General features: G+C 36.7%; 1 protein-coding gene across 5 annotated transcripts in view; it reads right to left on the bottom strand.

Annotated features, from left to right (window-relative positions):
* The window catches only part of card11 (caspase recruitment domain family, member 11), a 33,692-nt gene extending 26,711 nt beyond the window's left edge, over positions 1 to 6,981 (bottom strand). For all 5 annotated transcript variants that reach the window (XM_056753062.1, XM_056753066.1, XM_056753063.1 and 2 more), the window contains exon 1: positions 6,852 to 6,981. The gene's annotated coding sequence lies outside the window, so the exon portion shown is untranslated. The remainder of the gene's footprint in view (positions 1 to 6,851) is intronic.
* Between the last annotated feature and the right edge of the window lie 13,726 nt (positions 6,982 to 20,707).

Below are 20,707 nucleotides of genomic sequence, written 5' to 3'. Positions count from 1 at the left end.
CGTTGTTTTAAACGTTAATAACTAATCGTGTTAAATAATCGGGATCACAATATTAGCCAAAATAATCATGATTATGATTCATTGTGGGTTTTTGTTTCAATAACGATTTTTTGTGTGGCCACCTGTTGTCTGCATTTGGGTTCTTCTGCCATTCTCCTGACAGAACGAACCGGCCAATATTGAACCCAGGGCAGGGTGCCGGTCCGGGAGAGGCTTGGTGGAGGACTTTGCCATGATGTTAAGGATAGCTGGGGTGCTCAACAGGCAACCGGATAGGGCCGGAGGTTCATCAATTTCATCCGGAATAGCCTCGATTACGGAAAAGCGAGAGTAGTTAAATATCAGGACAAAATGTATGAACTTTGTCAGCGGCCATTCACGCAAATCTGGAGACTGAGCATGGAGGGCGGGCTTATCCAGACCCATTGGGAAACATCCGTTGAGTAAGCAGTCATCCCAACTGATTTCCAAAAAGTCCTCCACATACCTCTCCAGAGGGTTGCCATCTTGGAACAGCGGGTAGTGGAGGATGTCCTCTGGAGAGTCGAAGCTAATATATTCCATCTTATTGGAGATCTGGTCTTCTGTAACAGATCTCACGTGGATGACAGACGAAGGTGAATCCAAAGATACTCTTCGATGATAAATCCACAATGATCCAATACTTAAAGATGAGTAAACGCACATGGCAGAATCGAAAAAAAATACAATCAAGACCAGACAAGGAATACAACAACACAGTGAGTATTTATACACAGAGGGGACAGACAAGACTGACATATTCTATAAATAAAAATGTTTAAGTAACCAACAAATACACAAATGAACGCTTAATGTCACTGTCCTGATCAAAAAATCTTGTTAATGGTTTCGTACGGACTCCCGATGAAAGACACACAAATAGCAGACTGTACATCCCATTTGCATTTACATTTATGCATTTGGCAGACGCTTTTATCCAAAGCGACTTACATTGTATTGCATTATACATTTGTTTCTGACTCTGTGCAATCCCCTGGGATCGAACCCATGAACTTGCCAATGCTAGTGCCATGCGCTAACCACAGGAAAGCACAAAGCCCATTTCACAAATTCCATTTCAAATTAAAATGTGATGACAGACTGCACAGATGTTGACTACATATTGTAAGTGCTCCTTGCACAGATTGATGACAGATATATGCGGTTTTCTTTCTAATCAATAATAAATCCATTGTTTGGCTAGTCGGCACATTCCAGCTCAGATGCAATCTTTTGGAATAGGACACCAATACCACCAAACACTAACAATTCAACCTTTGTCACAAGCCATACTATACACATGAACCTTAGTGCCAATCTGATTAACATTAAAGAAACTTTTCGGCTCTCTCAAAGCAGGTGTAGCCTGTGGTTGACATGGTTTGCTTTATCATGTGCATTTGTGGAGAATATAAGAATGCAAATCTGTGCTCAATTATTTTTTAATCTAGAATTATTATAGGGTTGTGACGGATTATTTTAGGTTTTAAAAAATGTCATTATTTGAACACATTAGTAGTAAAATGCATTTTGCAACTCCTAGGGATTAAAAAAGTTTTTTTGATTAGTTTTTATTTCCACATTTATTCTTAAATTGTTGAAATTTTACCTAGCCTCAATAAACATCAATTTGTTTTGCAAAGCGCTATGGTCTTAGGATCACATTTTGATCGTCGATCAGAGAGGACCGGAGGACCGGGCCCGAACATGTTTTATGGGGGGTATTGTAGTGGAGTAGGCGGGGCCTCGTATCACGTATGAGATCGGGAGCATATAAGAGAACGAGCGACCGGACCGTCGATGAGAGCGGACCGGGTCCGAACATGTTTTATGGTTGTATGTATGTTTTACTTCCGTGTTTGCATTTTGTGATTTGTTTTGTTTGCCGGCGGCCGGCCGTGAGGGGCCGCCGACTGTTATTATTTATATTAAAACTTTATTTAAATGTCCCGCCTCCTTCCTTCCTTTTAATGAACCTCGTTACAATATTAAGAACCCGTAATATCATATATCAGGGGTCCGGAGCCTTTTTTAACCAAAGAGTCATTTTTCCAGTTTTGGTTAATTCATTTTGCAAAAGAGCCATTGCAAAACTATCATATATATATATAACATTTTTCAATGACCTCAATACTAAAAACTTGACTTATGTCCACAGACCACAGTCTCACTTATGGTCCCTGTGGGGATCAATTGCTCTTTACCTTAAAAAAAGTCTTAGAGTATCTGATTATAACAGTACTTGAGTATTTTATTCATCCTGAATGTAGACTCAAAGAAGCACTAATCCTCAACACTCAAGGGACGTTTCAGTGAAAAACAAGAAACAGTTGATTTGTGAGGAGAGCAATCGCATTCATTTTCTTGAATCATAATAAGACTGAACACCTAAAAATTGCAACAAATCATGTTTGACACCATAACCTACGTCTATTACTAACACCCAAGTCTCATTTATGTTCGAATGCTCATAAGTTAACCAAACTCCTTCAAAAAGCTCTCTTAACGGATAAATAAAATAATGTTAAGTAAAATTAAAAAGTCAAAGCCTTTTTGCACAACACAAGCTGGTGTTGGCCCCAACGCCAACTGCAGTCAGGTCCTTATTTCACATATAAACCCCTAGCAATTCTCAAATACGAGTGAAAATGCACTCGTATTTACATAAAGAAGCCATGTTGACAAGTTTTAGTAAATAAGGGCAATATCCAGAAGATATAGTACCTTCAATGCCCTGTAAATGACAATATTTCTTCTTCTGTAGCACAAATAAACTCCTGCAATAAAATGATAGGTGCAATGCAAAATGTGTAAATGCATTGGTCTTTACCAAAGAAGTGGATTAAAGTGTACATATACTCATGTCAAGTATAGAGTAAAAGTTCCTAATCTTTATAATTATCAGTCCAACTACAAGAAGCCAAAATTATACATAAGTAAAGTAACTAATTACATTTACTCCAATACTTTACACCACTGTCAAAAAATTATTTCCATTACTTATAAACTACCTAGACTACAGATTTACATTAGGCCTCCATTCAATTAAACTTAATTACATCAAACATGATTTAATAAGTAAACGTTCTTATAGAACTGATACGCACAAAATACTGCATAATGTGTCTTCTGACTTTGCATTAGGTATGTTCGACTTCTTGAAATGCTGCAGAATGATCTGGAAATGTCTGAGATCAGAGTACCGCGTGAAAGCACAGGGCACTTTGATGTCGTCATATGCGACCAGTCTGCGCAACTTGAGCAACACCTCATGAAAGCGAACAAAACTAGTGTCTTGATAATAATTTTCTAGTTCGTTTTGTACGTGGTCAAGACACATACATACCAGCATTGAAACTCATCTGTCTACCTTGACAGCTGTATGTAAGGACTCCATATGATTCATATGCGAGAAAGACTGCTCACACGGATACGAGGAGCAAAACACAGCGCATCCACACTGACACGTCACAGTTTGCTTCCATCTCCTCAACGGATAATATGCGCTTTGCAGCAAGGTTTGGTGTCATGATTTGGCAATGAGGAGGACCCAGGTGCAGACAGCAGGTGGCAGCAAAAAATAATATTTATTAAAAAATACAAAAAAAAAACACCTGCGATGGGGGAGAGACAAGGTAACTAAAGAGGTATACGAAAAGGCAAACCAAAAACTTCCCACAAGGGGGCAAAACAAGAACTAAACTTACAGGCAAGACAAAACTCACTATCAAACTCGAACGAGGCAAAGACAAGGTAAGGTAAGGTAAGGTAAGGTGCAGTGAGGCAAGACCATGAAACGATACAAAACGAACCACACAAGACAATAAACATGATGGTATTAAATAGGGAGACAGACAAAGGATAATTTATGAGGAACAGGTGATGGGTGTTAAACACTAAGGGAAAGCCAACGAGACAAAAGGGCGGGAAACACCGACGAGACACAAGAAAGCACATGGCAAGCCAATATATAAACAAAGACATGTCTTTCTCACACAAAACCCATGGCAATGCCATAACTCATCGTGAATTATGACAGTTTGGTATTAAAACTTTTTACATGTGATTTCATAGCGAGGCAATGAGTTCTGTATCATACGCCACAGAGAGCCATACATTTTAATAAAAGGATGACGCACACTCTTCTAAACTCCTCGTGCTCTGAATAACTTCATACTGGCTGCGGGCACGAGAGGTATTCCATAGAAACATTGTGTGCCGTTGATGAGTGCTTGCGCATTGCACTGCATGCATGTTTTGGCAAGAACAACCTGTTATTATTTTAAGGATCAAATGTTGGTGGAAGGTTAGACACCAGGTGACCCACATGATTCCTTGGAAGCCCTGGTGCATCCAACTTCAAGAGTTATGAGTATCCACCCAGAAATTAATAGTTGAATAGTTGAAAACCAAATCAGAAGAGCTTTATTTCAGAAGAGCAGAATAGTAACAGCTGTACCATTGAAACATGCATGTGATGTCTGTTGTGTTTCACATAGTCACAATTGATTCATGATTTCGTGAAATCATATTTTTTAATCATAAAAACCAAAGCTTACATTAGATATGTGGGAGGAAAAAAGGCGCATCACACTGTCAATCCTCCTTACTGACCCTTATTTCTAATCATAGCATATAGAGAAACAGTTCAAACTAAAAACACATCATATTATGTGCTTATATGGAGCAGATATGTCGTTTTTTGAAAATGTTTGTTCGTGAGTATATATTTAATAATATTATGTAATGGGACCTTTCAATTGCTACACTTGTGCTGCTGCTCAGCCGCGAGGTGCGCGCTCCCATTGCGACTGGTTCGAAATATTTAACGTAACCGCACATGCGCAAGACGCACGCAAACACGTGTCTACAACTGACGCGACACGCGCGACGCGACACGACAAAAGAAATAAGAAACGCATTAGAAGCAGTTATAATTTTCAAATATTGTTGTAGACACGGTTTAACATCCAAACTCTTCCGTTCAGGGCATTTATATAGAAAAATTATGATAAAGTAGTGCCACGGCATACAAATATGCATTCTGTGTGAACAGCCGGTCACAGTGCGAAAAATGGGACCCCACTGAAACAGTGTCGCGCTGTGCCGCGTTCCGCAAGTTGTTTAAGCGACTTATACCGGTAATGCAGCCTATTATTAATTCATATCATAACAAAAATACACACCGGTATTCGGTGTGAACCGGTATATCGCTCAGCCCTACCGTAGGTTACCGACCACTGTCATATATGATACTATACTATTAATGACACTGTAGCAAAACATGTTGAAAATAAGATACATAACTACACAAAATTTGTATTGATTTTTTCCGTGTTCAAACCAATATCTTGATATAACTGTAGTCTAATATTGTCTAATACAATGCAAATTCTCAGTAAGACAAACTTATTGTCGACAATCTAAACTTTGTTGCTTTCACCAGATACATTAATTAGAAATTAAAAAGGAATAATCAAAATGACTTACAGATCATTTCATACTTCAACATAGATTAATTCAGTAGTTTAAGAGAAGCTGTGAACAATTTCACTTTTCTTTTCTTATGCGCCAAAACAGACCACCATAAATCATTTATTAATCAATATTTTGTACATATTCATCACATCATCATCTTATATGATTTCATGTTTTAATTATTATAGCAATAATAAACTGCTGAATTATTAACCACGTTGTCAAGAATTCTGCTCAAAACTCTAAATAACAAACCACAGCTGCAACAGCCACATTAAAGCTTGCTGATTCACATCTTTAGCTTATTCTTAATCAGTACTTAATAAACTGGGAGGGGATGAGGGTTTATAAGGAGTTTTTAGAACCGTCCACAGCTATAGTTACAGGGCACACACCAAGCCTACTGGAGGCATCCTACAACTAATACTTTTCCTGTAAAGGAAGCTGTGCTGAAAGGGAAAACATGCTAAGTTTCTCCTAAACTCTTTGTCATTGTGAAATTAGACATGCCACTACATGATGTTTAATTTGATAGGCAAAGCTGAGGTCGAACTAGGTCGACTGGGGAAGACATGAATATTTGTCTGTTGCATCCCTAAATCTTCACACATGGGAAACTGTACAAGCTTACCAGAGGGAGATACAGACACAGGTGTGTCTTAGTACGGCAGCAGAATAATATATAAAGTAACAAATTAAATCAACATTTGAGAGAAAACAACAGGCATTGTGAAAATGATAATCTACTTTCATCTCTGACTGAATGTCAAACTTTTCAAGTATGATGAGCATGCAGTAACCCATCACTCTTTTACCAGCACACCATATATTTACTTTACAGTCCTAAAGTGACAAGATTAAACTCGTAATGTCCTTTTACGTGATTATAAACAAACTGTAAGGCTGGGTTAAGAGCTCAAAACTAGAATAAGTGCAATGACAATCTATTTATTTACCGTATTTTCGCCTATAAGCAAAAACAAATATTCGTCATTGCTGACATAAAATCATTCCGATTCAACTAACTTACATCAAAGTAAACGCGAGTGACATCACTTTTGTCCTGCGCATCGACATTAATCTTATTCCTGTGAACTGCGCTTTATAACAATGCCATTTATTTGTGTACTTCACCAAGTGCTAAAATATAACAGCTTTTAAAACTTTTATGAATAGCCTACAAATTCACAAATAGCATAATACAAGTCAATTCCCTTACACATGTCCGACGCGCGAGGTGTGTCGAAGTTTGCGAACAACTTTTCTGCTCTCAAGTAAGCCAGAAATGCTCGTCTCTAAATAATCAATATTTACATTTTCTTCCGCTTGACAAACAGCTTAAAGTTGTTTACCTGTTTGAGAGCAATTTCCGGGCTTTAATATGACTGATCCATGGTTTCTTGAACTCGTCTGTGTTTTTAAAAGCTGAACTCTTTCGCAAGAACTCGCAGGACTGCCTGCATAATTTCACCTGCTGCTTCAATGCAGTTGTCAATCAAACCACTGATGCGACAAGTGGGCGGGGTTAATGAACTACTTAGATTATATACATAGCGGCATGCACAGTTTGTGGCTACTCAACCAAACCAATACTTTGTTAGTTTAAATTATACATCACGTACAAATAGGTTAAAATGTAAATGAACACAACTCTAAATATTCTTAATGTACCTTTTCAAAGAAATGGTTCATTCCAAAATAAACATGTTGTCTGTTTTTTTACCAAACTCTCTAACAGAAAAAGAAAAAAGTGAATGGATTATTGGTGCAATATTCCTTTGAAGTGGTATGTGCACTAATAATGAGCCAAACAAACACATTTTTTATTATAAGAAATATACCATAGCACCTTACAAGTAAATATTAAGAATAGGCTACTTGACCTCACCTTTATATCATACACATACTATTGTATCTAGGGATACACCGTATTGGTATAGGGCCCGATTCTAAGCTCGGACTGATACCTCATGTGACAGAACTGATAGAAATTCGTTCATTTGAAAAATTGTGAAAAGCACATCAAATTGTTTATTTTTTCATAATTTGTTTAAGGTGGAGTTGTTTGTAACTATAAAGCTTTCCCATTTTTATCAGCCTCATTGTGTTTTAAAAAAGTACAGGCATAGGTATCACAGAGTACCAGAAAAAAAATACTCGTAATGTACAATCCCAATGACAATCTTTCTCAAGTGATCATTCTTATAATACATTAAAATCACACATAAAAATTCATGAACTGAAAGCTCTAATAAGATATGAAATATAATAAGCTATAATCAAGATGGATCCTGGTTTGGTCTGATCTTGGTCTGAAAAAGAATTAAGCCCAAATGACTATGCAATAGGCTAAATTATGTTGAATTACCACAGATATATTATAAAGCGATAGGTGTTACAAGCACAAATATCATACTAAGTTGTGAAATTTTATCTAGATTTTTTACTTGGGGGAATATTTCGCATTATAGATTGTGCAAAGTTTCAACTTGTAGTCACTAGCACAGAACATGCAAATATATTCCCCAAAACATTTGTTTATTACAACGGTTATTCAGATGTCACAGTATGGTTTCAGGGACTCTCTTGTTTTACTCTATTTTGTTTTATTGAAATGACTGGAGCAATATAAATTAAACTTAACTTTAAATTAAGTTGCAGTGAGAGTTTTAAGCAAACTAGCAATGCAATATTTTTGCTGCAAGGCTGCTTTGAGAAAATGTGCATTGCAAACAGCACTGTATATAATTTAACCTCTGTGTGTATCAACATTTTGACACTTTACAATGAATATATTTACATTATAAAGAGAAATTACATGGAAATATGAAAAAAAGCTGTTGAGGTAAGCAAGTTATTCTGTTGGCATTTTATCATGACAACTGGGGCCCCAAAATGGATCCAGTGGCCACAGTTTTTGACATAAAAAATTATGCACAATAACAACCAAAAGAACTTACAGCATTGTAAAACTGAATGTTTTTGGTTTAAACAAAACTCTAAGATTATAAATGTTTATTTTTGGGGGCAACAAAGCAATGCACCTTACAAAGGATGTCGTACAAAATAAGTTAGGAACCACAGACGTACAAAACATTGACAATGGAGACAGCACTTCATATCAAAGATTATAATCAGACCACAGGGATGGGACGCTTGAAAGTGTCAGATTACTTCAGTGAGGAAGTTAGTCAACTAGTGTGCCCTCCAGTGGTAAATACAGAGGAATTAGTGACTTCTACAATTCTGAATGACTATTGTTAGTAATTCACTGTCTTACAGAGAAGTAAATAGTCTATTCATGCTTTTCAACTATTGTTGTTGACAGCATACTGGAGCCTGTCTCTAATGGAAAGTTTATTCAATTACAATTGCTCAAGTTTTCAAATAGATTAAACATTGTCTACATAAAAAAGGGGATGGTGGGCTCTTATTGCATAAAATAACAATGTCATATAGAGATGCCTAGAATTTGACTTAAAATATAAAAATCAGCATTTACTAATACAATTTTAAAACCAATTAATTTTAGTTAACTGTAACATGAGTTAAAGCAGTGTGAATTCACTTACACAACTAAATTCAAATGAACCAAAATTAACAACCAAATAATAAATGTCTAAAAACCTAATTCTCTACTTATGTAAATAAAATGTTGTTGTTGCCTTTTTTATTATTTAAAATTATCCTCTTTACCATCCTCAAGTACTGTACAATTTGTAGATTTTAACTGTGAACATAATGAAGTATAAAATATCTGTTACACTAATAAAGCACCTTAAATCTAAAAGATTTAAAACCTGCTGCCACAGTCATGATGAATCATTAGAAAACCAAGAGCAGTTGTAACGTCTTAATTTTAAAGTCAGTCAATGGGAAACTGGGATACTGAAGAAATATTAAGGTACATAAAGTGTTTTCCATCAGAAGAAAGTCCTGAAAGGGTCATCTTCATTTTTACTTTTCCAAAATTAGTTATGTTAGTAAAACTGTTAATCACCAAGTTTTACGTTACCATTTCACACTCACTTTCTGTGAGCCTTAAAAATTCATGAATTAAGACATCAATTTTATCCCAAGCTTATGTTATATAAGAGGGAATCGTATTCAAGCGAACATCCTGTAAGTGTCAGAACCGAAAACGCCCTTGTTACTGAAATTACATCTGTTATGGAAACCAGGCCCAGCGAACGCTAGGTCCTGAAATGCAGCTTTCTATGACATCATAGATAGGTTTAACACCACTGTAATAAGATTCATTAAAAGGAAGGAAGGAGGCGGGAACCGGCAAACATTTAAACATTTAATAAAGTAATATAACATCACAACAAAACATAAATACAAAACACAAGAACATAAACTTAACATAAGTTCGGGCCCGGTCCTCTCTCTTCGACGGTCCGGTCGCTCGTTCTCTTATATGCTCCTAATCTCCTACGTGATTCGAGCCTGGTGTGCGCACAGCTGGCGCTAATTCACAATTACTCACCAGACTCGAACCACGGTCTCGCTCCGCCTACTCTACTACAACCACCTCCACAGAAGAATATCAACGACTATTTCTCTAACACCCCCCACTGGTTCGCGGATGACAGTCCTGAAATAACACAAGTTGCGCGGAACCAAATAGAGCAAGCAAGCAATACACATGCCGTCAAAGATGGGCAGTCAGTGTCTGGTTGTGGAAGAATAAAGTCGCTGCATAACGTTCCTTCAGATTCCGACATTAGTATTGAGTGGTTGAAGTTTATTTTTAAAGATGATCCAGCTCATGTAGGTAAAACATTGAGCATTTGATTGCTTCATTTCACCATGGATTCCTTTGTGAACAATGCACAGGTTACGCTGGATTTGAGGAGAGACCAATATTAAAAACCAGTGCTACGCTGTCAATATTGGATCCGACAGGATTGGCGCAGCAATCTTATGTGAGAAAAATAATGTGTACCATGCGTCACTATTGCTTTGTAAGAGATCACTTGATATGCCCTGATAGCCCTATTTACACGTGATAAGTATTACCTGGGGACTTCTAGTCATTTGTAATTGCGGAGGGTGATCTTAATCTTGTGCGAATCGGCCATCTCTGTAATTCATAAAGCAAAAATTTCCCCACAAATGATATCCCATATTTTAACACAGAGGTCCTGCCATAACATTAGTCTCGTGCAAATCGGTATCTCTGTGATTTGGCGGGCACATATATCATTTTTCAAGGTTCTGGCCACCGTTTCAAACAATAGAGACCGTTTTGAAGTGTTTTGATATTATTTCAGGAGCTGGTCATATCCAGTTACCTGCCAACACTGTCCTTTAGGCCAGGACTCCCGGGAGTCTTCAATGTGGAAGGCACATTAAAACAGAGCGTTTGTCAAACCGGCCTCAAAACCCGAGTAGAAAATAGCCTATTACTTATTTATTTTGATGTTTTTTAATGTAAAACCAAGGCAAACGTCATAAGTAGACATCATACAACAGTATAAAACAATAAACAAGGCCAGTGGCCATTAATGGTCCAGTGTTTGAAATTAAGCGGGACGCATAAACAGATTACTCCATCCCTCCTCCCTCTCTTTTCGAAGCACTATGGCGGTTGACACAGATAACACATTTTCACTTCTTTGTTTAAGGAGATAACGTATTTACAAAACCCATTCTGTAGAGCAGTGTGTCTGTTTAGGGCTACTGAAACAATTACATGTAAGGGAATCTGCGGTGTATGTGGATAGAAATAGCTCATTCTAAGGTAATAAAAACAATGCTTCATTATGAAAGGTCTTCATACACCTCTAAAGACATGTATATTATATTGCCATTCTTTCAAGAGATCCTCTAAAAAATTACACGCTGGAGCTTTAAGTGGACCACTTTTGCAGTAGCGCCTTCAAAACATTGTGAAATAAGCAATATGGGCAGGAACACAATGTTTGAAGAACAAGCTGTATTGTAGGACATTTTCTGTGGACGTTTTTTTTAGTTTTAAAAGTACTGTATGCTCTTCTAAACTCTGTACACTTTCATCTCAAAGGATCAAAGAAATGTAGACAAATGCTTCCAAATTCTACATGCACCTTGTCCACCTACAAAAATAACCTCACGAAATAATTATCTTAGAATCCAGCAGATTTTTCTTTATACGGAGGAAGTTTCCTTTTGATCACCAGCACTTAAATTATGTAGACGTCGAATATATTTATCATGAAAAATAACATTCCCAGTCACATGACAAGATTAATGTTTATATTTTCATAGCAGGAAACTGAACCATTCCATTAGAGAGGAAAAAACAAAAAATCTGCTTTCTTCTTAAACTGATGAGGCTGTCCTTGGTGAATCAGTGTGATGAATACTGATATCACATTTAGGAGGCAGAACCATTACAGCTTCCCCACCGAATTTCAGGGGATTATGCAGTAATCATATTTGTTCTGATCATAACATCACCATAGCAGACATGATGTAACTTCCATAATAAAATAATTCTCCATTATAGAGAGCAATAATGGCCCCTGGTCCTAAATGAGTCCATCAATTTTGTCAGAAGTGAGTAAAACGATGAACATCAGACCTGATGAGGATGCAAAAATGCAGGGTCAGCAGCGTCTCTTATCTGTCCAAAGCTTCACTGTGGTCAAATCTCTCATGTAAGTCCTCTTTCATTCTTAAATTTTCCAAAACATTAAAGGAATATTGTTGATCACTAAAAAGTCACCTTTGTGTTGTTTTAACACACACGTTCTTCTCTACCACTCTTTTTTCGCTAAAACACAAAAGTGAGAATTTTTGAAGAATCGCTCGCCCCATAAAAAGAAATCAGTGACCAAAAGCACTTAAAATTACTATAAAAACATGATAAAGGCACTAAATATGACTCAAGTACTTCAAGACCCAGTGAAGTCAAGTGCCTTGAAATCTGCACTTTTAAAATAGCCAGCAATAGATTCTCAAGTCTTTGAATTTGACAGAAAAAGCAGATGAGAAGCTGAAGTGCAGAATGATTTTATCCAAATCTTGGCTTCTTTTTGGTGTAAGTGAGAGTGGGTAAGTTTTGATTGCTTGAGTGCTTATATCGTCTAAATGTGATTTTTTTTCCAATGTTTTGGAGCACATTAGATTATAGATATCCTTAGAATCCCCAAACCTTACATTTTTATTTCATGAAAACTGTCTATGCTTGAGTTAGATATAGGCTCTCCTGTTTTTGCCAATCAGATTTCAGAAATAAATTAACAGTTTATGTTATATTTAATCTTCCAACCAGGATTAGGTGCTTCTATACCATTGTTTTTCACTTATCGTTTCCCTCTGATTTTAGGGGTAAGTTATGGTCAGGGTTGGGGTTTGGTGTGGGTTTAGGTTTTATTTATAAAAATGTTGTCGTTAGGTCAACAAAATATGTTGTCCTGCAGACATCAACCGCCTGGCAAAATCAGGTTGAGCTATAAATTCAGTGAGTCAGTGATTCTTCAAATATTGTTTTCCACAAAACTATTTATATCCTGTAAAAATAAACACAGGTAAAGTTAGAATACACCCTGCAAATGTCCGTTCCCCCTAAACATATGATCGAGTAAGATTTTCTGCCCATTGCACATTTAGGTAATTTTTCTAAACGCGGACATGATAATGGGAACCTATCAATAGGGAGGTTTTATTAACTGCTGAAGTGCTCAATCTTCCATTTTCATCTGCTAATAGTGTTCACTCGTATCTAATAACAGCGCTTTCACCACAAATCCACTTTCGTGCCCAAGCGCTGAGCAACAATGAGCCTGAAAATGGTCTTGTTATGGAAAGCATCATGTTTGTCAGAAACCGGGTGTGGGGAAGATAGATGCGGACGTGAGCTGTGTACCCATTAGAGTCTTAAAGTGATAGTTGACCCAAAAATGAAAATTCTGTCATCATTTACTTGTCATTTCAAACATTTATGACAAAAAATATATAACAGAGCATTTTTGGGTCAACTATCACTTTAAGACTCTAATGGGACTCTAATTTGATTGTTTTATTATTAGTCAAACTATTCATTAACACCGTTAAACTATATTAATTTATACACTTATGTCGCAGCAATTAGGTGCCATTAACATTGAAAGTTCAGAAATGAGAGTTCATTAGCCAAGCTATTTGTAATTAAGTCTTATTTCGTCTTAGTCAAAGTGGCCACTCTCATAAGTTCACTGGCATTTAGTGTGTGACAGCGGATTGAGTGAGCCATGAGAAGGTCACGTCCTTCAAAACCTAATATGGTGTGAGTCTCATAAAAGACAGAGGCATCCACGTCCCATTCATGGCCATAATCTACTCGCAGAGCACGCAGAAGGACGACTATTATCACATTACTTAAATACAATTGATTTATCTAACGCCGTCATGAGGGGATATGAAACTTAAGCTGGACGTTATTCTGTGAAGAACAAGAGGAAAGAGGAATCCTCATTGTAGCTTTTGAAGCCATTTACGTTTGTTAACGCAGCTCATTTGTATCCATACGAGCCGGTCCACTTTGAATCAAAGGCATTGCTGATTATCAGTGAAATTAATATTAATACGTCAATTTAAGATGGGTCCACAGACGTGTATGAAGACCACAAGTATTTTCTAGCCCGAGTATAAGATAATAAAACTGACAGTCAATGTGCATTTTGCAATACCTTCCAGGTGTCACTGTCAGATGGGTGTTATGTTACGCAGTATGAGCTCTGTAACATTTAGAGTATGACATCTAGCAGTAAGGAATATACTGTAAATTCACACTATGGTTTCGTACAGTAGTACATTGGTTTGAAAAGACCTCTGCTTTTACAGATCTGATGTGGATGAATGAAACGGAACCACTACAAAATACAAAAGAGGTTAAGAAATTTCACAACACAGAAGTGAATCAGAAGCAGGCAGGCGACAAATGAACAAACATGCTGCTGCCAAAAAAAACTCCCACACGAGATTAACAAGATCACTGTCCTATTGTTAAGAACTTAATCATGAAGTGAAAAGAAACGTATCATTTATCAACTGCCTTTAAACGTTTGACAAGAGCTGAAGTTCCTGTTTATTATTCACACAGTCAGGGTTTTAACATTCATAGCCGTTATGAACAGGTGATAATTGCATTCAGCCAAGGCACATGTTTTCACAAGTTGAAGCTTATACCTGTAAATCAAAAAGTTACAGGGAAAGTTCATCACAAAATCAAATTTGTATGATTATTTACTTACCCACATGATGTTTAACATGTTTTGAGACCTTCCTGCATCTTCGGAGCACAAATAAATATATTTAGGTGAAATCCGAGAGATTTCCAGTCCTCTTCATAGGCATAATGATTATAGTTGTTGTCAAGGTCCAGAAAAGTACTAAAATGGTTAAATCGGCACATTCGCTCACAGTGGCTCAATTGAATCTTTTTGAAGCGATGACAATCCTAATGTGCGAAAAACAAACCAAAATAACGACTTTATTCAATATATTCACCACTGACAAGTCAGTCTATGGTTCAAGAGAACACGTTGACGCATTCGGTGGGGGCAGACACCGGCGTTCTGACTGAATATTGAGAAAATCACCTTTGAAGTTGAAGTCACTGTGGCAGGCTATCCACTCACAAAAAGAAAGTTTTTATACATTTACGGTAGGAAATTTATAAAATATCTTCATGTAACATGATCTTTCCTTAGTATCCTAATGATTTTTGCCACGAAGAAAAATCTGTTATTTTTACCCATACGCTGTATTTTTGGCGATTATTACAACTTTTCCAGTGCTACTTAAGAATGGTTTTGTTGTCATCGTCTTTAGTACTTTTCTGGACCTTGACAACTACTATAACCACAAGGTCTATGAGGGGGCCTTGAAATCTCTAGGATTTCACCTAAATATCTTTATTTGTTCTCCGAAGACGCCGGGAGGTCTCAAAACATGTTGAACTTCATGAGTGAATTAAAAAAATCGGACAAATTGATTTTGGGATGAACACACCCTTTAATACGGCTGTATGTGGAATAAAAGTATAGCTATCCTGTAGCTTAATGGAACGACTATGGTGTTAACAACGCAAACGTCGTGGGTTCGATCCCAGGGGATTGCACATACTTAGAAACTAAATGTAAAGGATAATGCAACGTAAATTGCTTTGGATTAAAGTGTCTGCCAAATGCATAAATGTAAATGTATTTAAGGCTGGATCATAAATTAAACTGGCCCTGATTGTCACAATATTCAATTTTCACTTCACGATAACCGTAGCCAAAAGAATTCACATTAACCATATTATTTTAATATCAACAATGTAAAAAATAAATAATGATCAAATTCATCTTTAATTTTGTTCTTCCAATTTTGGCTATGAATCATATAATAATAATATATATAACAATAATATGACAACCCTAACAGTAATTTAATTAATTACAACATGTTTTACAGGTCACATGTACAGTAAAAGGTAATTGAACCCATTGGCGTATTTGTTTTTTTATTATTACCATGGAAATCTAAAAATTAAAAATTTGACTGTATGATGCATTCACTTTCAATACAAGAGGAAGGATTAATAATGAACAATGTTTACACCACCTTTTTCATTTAACAAAAGCATATAGCATTTAATGTTTTGTCATAGTTGTTTAAGGGTTTCTTGTTTGTCCTGAGTCATTAAACTGTCCGCTGATCTTCAGAAACATTATCCATGTCGTCCAAAATCTTTGCTTTTCAGCTTTTCTGTATATTTGATTCATGTCCAGCATGTTGAGTTTTATCTGTTTACACTGAGGACAATCATGAAACTCATACACAACTATTGCAATAAAGAGAAACATTCAGTGATACTCATGAAGTCATTTAAAGGGATGATTTTTTTTCTAGTTTTACACAAATTGAATAGAAATCATAGGGGTCCACATAATGTGTCTGTGAAGTTTCCAGCTCAAAAAACACCACAGATCTTTTAATATACCATGCGCTACACCAAATAAACATTGTTTTTTTAGAGAGAGCCCTGTCGCATGTTTACAAACCATACACACTGTTTTCTGAGGTAAAGATACTCAAGACAAACGCATCGCTATTTCTCTAAGTCAACAGTTACACAGAACAATCCTGTTGCATGTTTACAAGCCACAGACATTGCTTTCTAATAGTGAAGGGACAAACGTGTTACAGTGACATTTGATCTACGTTTAAGTTACCGCAGGTCCATGGGGTCTTACTTAAAAATTACAATGTCTTTATTTGCAGCTTTGCCTCGAGCAGTGTGGATGATTTCCATTGAAAACTTAATAAACCCATTGCTCTCTTGTCTCCCGTAAGGCTGGGAACATTGTTCTGTGTTGCTCTGTGCATCCATTTGGCATTAAGTTAGAATCTCTCAACAATAATCTAAATAACAGGTATAGTTGAATACAATTGGAAGTATATGTATACTGTATGAGCTGCAAATTCCTTCATCATTGATCAGGAAATATAAACTTGAAACAGAATAGGTGGAAACAGCTTTTTATTTCTCATTATGAACTATGAACACTTATGGTTGATGTAAATTTTGCCATAGAGCTGTTCCGTAGTTTTCAAATGTTGTTCAAATTTAAGGGCTTGGTCCTCACACCCCAAACAATTATTTGTAAGGCCCATGTGGTGGTGAAGTTAAATAGCCCTGCCCGGGTGAATCAGGGTTGGAACAAGGATTTTGCTCAGTATAGAAGAAATAAATAACATACAATATTGTTTTGTACCTCAGGCATTAAAAGACACAGTGCATAAGCCAAACAGACTTTTACAGAATAGTGCTCTTTGTTACAGTACTTATCTGAGCTTGACAGCCCCTGTGTGTACTATACTTTTGTTGTATAACAAAGAGCATGTGTTTCACAGAGGAAAGGATGACACAATGCAGTGATGTGACAGAAGATTATTCATCTGGTGGTCTAAAACCTGTCCTTTCAGAAATGTGTTCTGATAGAAGCAAGAAAATACTTGTGAATAAAGTGTCATGTTCCAAATAAACAATTGTCAGTGTAGATGTAGGCTATGCTTCAGGGCAATAAAGACCGCAACACACTGATTCCTGTAATTTCACCTCGGAAAAAAGATATCTGTGTGTGCCGTAACAAAGCCATCAGCCACACATGCGGAACTCTACGGGGGTTCCCTGCATTCATTTACCCTCATTTTAAAAGCTATTCTCAACCAGCAGCACTTCACTGGTGGTCTATCATCTTTCTCTCGCAGCGCTCACAACCCAACCAACTAGATGTACTGTAATTTCACGAGGGAAGACGGATATCCACAAAGGATGTCTTTCCTGGCATGAGAAATCCTTTTGAAAAACCAAGTAGTGCATCATTTTCCAATTTGGATTGAAATTAAGCGTGTTTTCCCCAATATAAACACATTTAATTTGAATCAAAGTGAATATGTTATGATCTAATTAAATGCTTGTGTGTGCCTTGTTTTGTTTCTCATGCGCCAAGAAACGCAAACTGCCATCTGAAATATTTATGCGTTTGATAAATTATGTGTTATGATGATCCTTTTAAAATGTTTAGGCGTCATGTTTTGGAAATGTTTTTAGGGGTTAATGTAGTGTAGGTTACCCTTTCTACTCCCCTTTGGTGTCTTTTTTTTTCACTTGGGCACAGCGTACATGTGTCCTATAGTGTGAAAGCCAAAATTTAGAAAAAAATAACAATGGAGATAAACCCCTTTTATTCTATTTTAATATTGTTTATATAAATATTTTTAAAAATATATTTTTTTATATTTTTCTAAATTTTGGCTGTCCCACACATAAAATCTGACATATATCTACTACTGTATATCCTTAAAGGGACAGTTTGCCCCAAAATAAAAATTCTAAAAATAATTTGCTCACCCTTGGGTTGTTCCACATCTGTATAAATTTCTTTGTTCTGATGAACCCAGAAAAAATGACATTTGGACGAATGCTTGTAACCAAACAGACCTTGGCCACAATTTACTGGAAAAATGACAATAGTCAAAGCTGTCCCAGAACTGTTTGCTTTCCTACATTTCTCAACATATCTTCTTTTGTGTTCAGCAGAACAAGCATTTTTTCCTATTATGGTAGTTAATTGTGTCCAAGAATTGTTTGTTTACAAGCATTCTTCCAAAAATCTTTCTTTGTGTTCATCAAAACAAAGAAATATATACAGATTTGGAACAATTTGAGGGTGAGTAAAGGATGACAGAATTTTCATTTTTGGGTGAACTGTCCCTTTTGACATACAATGTGGATACAACAATGTTAAAATGTCCTGCTTTTATACAAAAAGCTCATTCAAAAAAACGTTTAATCTGATACTGTCAAATGCTAGTAATACTAGTAAACATTAGTTTTGTGGTCATAATGCTTATATTTCAATACCAAGTTTCATTATGCTCATACTATAGGCCAACCTTGCTTGCCAATTAATTCTATGTAAGTCACATTTGAGATTGCACTCTAACCATTTGTAAAACTTGAGTTAATGTTCTTATTTGCATATTAAATAAGTAATGAAGATTGATTGGACAAGTACAACACTGAATGAGCATGCAACCTGTTTTAATAGCTGCTAGTCCATCTGTGTAAATGTTTACACTTCTAATCAGCTCCGGTGTCTTAAAAATAATACAGTTTCTACATCACTCCAGTGAACGTGTTTGCTGTCACTGTCCACCAGAAATGTCTCCCCCAGGTGCTGAAACTAAACACTGTGAAAGTTTCTCCAACAGTACATGCATATTTAATAAGGCAAGCATTGTCTAGCTTATGACTGGTTGTCTAATGCAACTCGCTGAAATATTTAAGTTTGTTGGTATTGTTTTGCACTGTATGCCTGTGGAAACACAGTTTAGGTTCGGCACTGATTTGGAGCAGGGCAACTTATATGGATAAAAGAGACTTTAAAGAAATAGCTCAGCCAAAAATCTGAAGAGAAAGTTGCAAGCAATTCAAGGCAGACCTATAATAAAAAGTGCATGGTGACTTTTGGGCTGTCATTACAAAAAAAGAGTTTCTCAAGTATTGTAAGTAATAGTTCACCCAAAAATAAAATTCTGTCATCATTTACTCACCCTATTGTCATTTAAAACCTGCATGACTTACTTTCTTCCACAGAACACAAAAGAAGATATTTCGAAGAATGTTGGAAACTGGCCCCCATTCACATGCAATTATGTTGTCCATACAATTGAAGCGATTGGGGACCAGTGCTGTTCAGTTATCAACTTTCTTCAAAATATCTTCTTTTGTGTTCTGCGGAAGAAAGAAAGTCACAAAGGTTTGATGACAAGTCAATAATGGCAGAATTTTCATTTTGGGGTGTACTATATCTTTAAGCTAGTTGTTAAACTTCACAAAAGGTACTGTATAAACCACACCAACTTTGGCAACCAAAAACATTTTATTTTGAGAACCAGTGGAAATCTCCTTACTATATAAATAAACAAGGCAGACACTTCCGCTGTTTATTCATGCATTCCATGTTTGAAGGACTGAACGTACCCGCCAAAGTGAAGACAGGGAACGCACGTCTCCCACTGTGAATTCAGGGTCAAATGTTATTCGGGGGCATTCTTTGCTGAATTAATAACATCTCCGAGTGCTTTCCCTGATAAGTTCTTATGCCCTGGAGAGCAAACCAAATTGTGCGGCTGATAAATTTGATCATAGGTAAACGAAACTATCAGTGTGACTTCGGTGCGTCCCCGCGGCAGCGTTCAGGTCACACATTCATACCCATCTAATGCACACTAACCTACTTCAACGGGGCCTGCAAAGTGGGCTGCCAGCCTTATGCCCCCTGTGATTGATTCATGGCCTTTGTTGACCCAGCAGTTCATGTCTAATCAAACAAGGAGATTGTGCAAGGATGGGAATGGGTGGATTCATTTTATCACAGCGAGACATGCTGGGTGACCATCCGTTAAGACGGCGAAACATAACAAGACACAGGCGACGAGACGAGTAAACCAAGGGGATTTTTGTCAACGCTTGTTCATAACTGGGAATGAGTTCAGAGAGGTCCCGGGAGCTTCCTACGAAGAAGTGGAAGTTAAATGCATGCTTCTGCGTCCTTTCAATGAGGAATGACAATAAACAGGAAATCAGAAAAACACTAATAAACTTATTATGCAAAGAAATGGATAAACACAGATCACAGCAAGGATGTATCTGTGTCTGGAATTGCTTTCTGTCTAGTCTGTC

Source organism: Triplophysa dalaica, chromosome 7, assembly GCF_015846415.1.
Source record: "Triplophysa dalaica isolate WHDGS20190420 chromosome 7, ASM1584641v1, whole genome shotgun sequence".
Lineage (NCBI taxonomy): Eukaryota > Metazoa > Chordata > Actinopteri > Cypriniformes > Nemacheilidae > Triplophysa > Triplophysa dalaica.
The sequence above is the reverse complement of the archived record's forward strand: the minus strand, read 5'-3'. Positions and strand labels throughout refer to the sequence as shown.